The sequence below is a fragment of the Phyllostomus discolor genome, chromosome 14 (genome assembly GCF_004126475.2).
Source record: "Phyllostomus discolor isolate MPI-MPIP mPhyDis1 chromosome 14, mPhyDis1.pri.v3, whole genome shotgun sequence".
Lineage (NCBI taxonomy): Eukaryota > Metazoa > Chordata > Mammalia > Chiroptera > Phyllostomidae > Phyllostomus > Phyllostomus discolor.
This window is the reverse complement of record NC_040916.2, coordinates 43,012,598-43,013,825: the sequence shown is the minus strand read 5'-3', so window position 1 is coordinate 43,013,825 and position 1,228 is coordinate 43,012,598. Positions and strand designations below refer to the sequence as shown.

The following is a 1,228-nucleotide window of genomic DNA, read 5'->3' as shown; positions in this document are numbered from 1 at the left end:
CTCGTAGAAGCCCTGGTGCCTTGCCCCTTGGGCCCGACTCCTAATTTTGAAGCAGAGTTGCAAACCTCTTCAGAAACAGAACAACACCTAATGATACTGAGGCAGGAGCAGCAGCTGTGCGGACACTGACTGCTTCTGCCATGAGAGCGCAAGTCCAGGAGGACCGGTGTGGTCCTGAAGGTCGGTGCCCAGGTGCGTGGGAACTACTGCTGGGGAGGCCCCATCCCGGCGCGGGGTTCTCTGGGCTCTGCGACCCCCACTTCTATTCCTTGGTCTTACTCCTACCCTTGGCTTTAGCTCTTGAATTATATTTTATTTCCCTAGCTTAAATATTGGTTTAACTTTTCATTTTTGATTTTTAACTGTGTTTTTAAAATTACAAAAGTATTGCAAGCAACACTCTGTGGCAGATGACCAAAACTATCTGACAAGATCTGAGCTGGCTATAGCAATAAAGTTGAATCTTTTCTAATGCTCTCTCCTCTGTGAGACAAGCTGTTACATAGACTTAGATGGTGTTGAAAAAAATTTTAAAAGTAATGCATGATCATTGTAAAATATTCACATATCATAAAAGTATGTAAAGTAAAAAGTGAAGTCTCTTTTTTATACTACACTCCTATTCCCCATTGAACATCAATGTTAAAAAAATGATGCTTGTATATGTTTAGAATTTTTTCAGGTGTGTGTATATATAATTTTTATATATTCTAGATACATGTATATATACCTAGAAAAATATATATATTATTTTTTAAACATATGGTCACACTATTTATACTGAACTGCAGTTTGCTTTTCTTCACTCAATCACACATCACACACACCCATTCCATTTTAATATACAGTTGACCCTTGAACAACACAGGTTTGAACTGGGCAAGTCCAAGATTTTCTTAAACACATACTATAAATGTATTTTCTCTTTCTTATAATTTTCTTGATAACATTTTTCTCAACTCTTTATTGTGAGAATACAGTACATAACACATATAACATATGAAGCATGTGTTAATTGACTGTATTATCAATAAGGCTTCTGGTCAGTAGTAGGCTATTAGTAAGCAAGCTTTGGAGAATCAAAAGTTGCATGTGGATTTTTATCTATATGTGGACACAGTAGTCATAGTAAGAATATGCAAAATGCATCAATCACCCACCTTTTACTTTTCTATTACAAATAACGTTGCCTTCAACATTCTAGTACAGGTATTCTTGTCAACCTCTA

The 1,228-nt window shown here is 36.6% G+C and overlaps 1 non-coding gene across 1 annotated transcript; it reads left to right on the top strand.

Moving 5' to 3' along the window:
* The first annotated feature begins 391 nt into the window (after positions 1 to 391).
* Positions 392 to 517, top strand: LOC114489276. The gene has a single exon (XR_003683845.1). It is a non-coding gene; the product is annotated as a small nucleolar RNA SNORA28 (small nucleolar RNA).
* Positions 518 to 1,228: the final 711 nt, after the last annotated feature.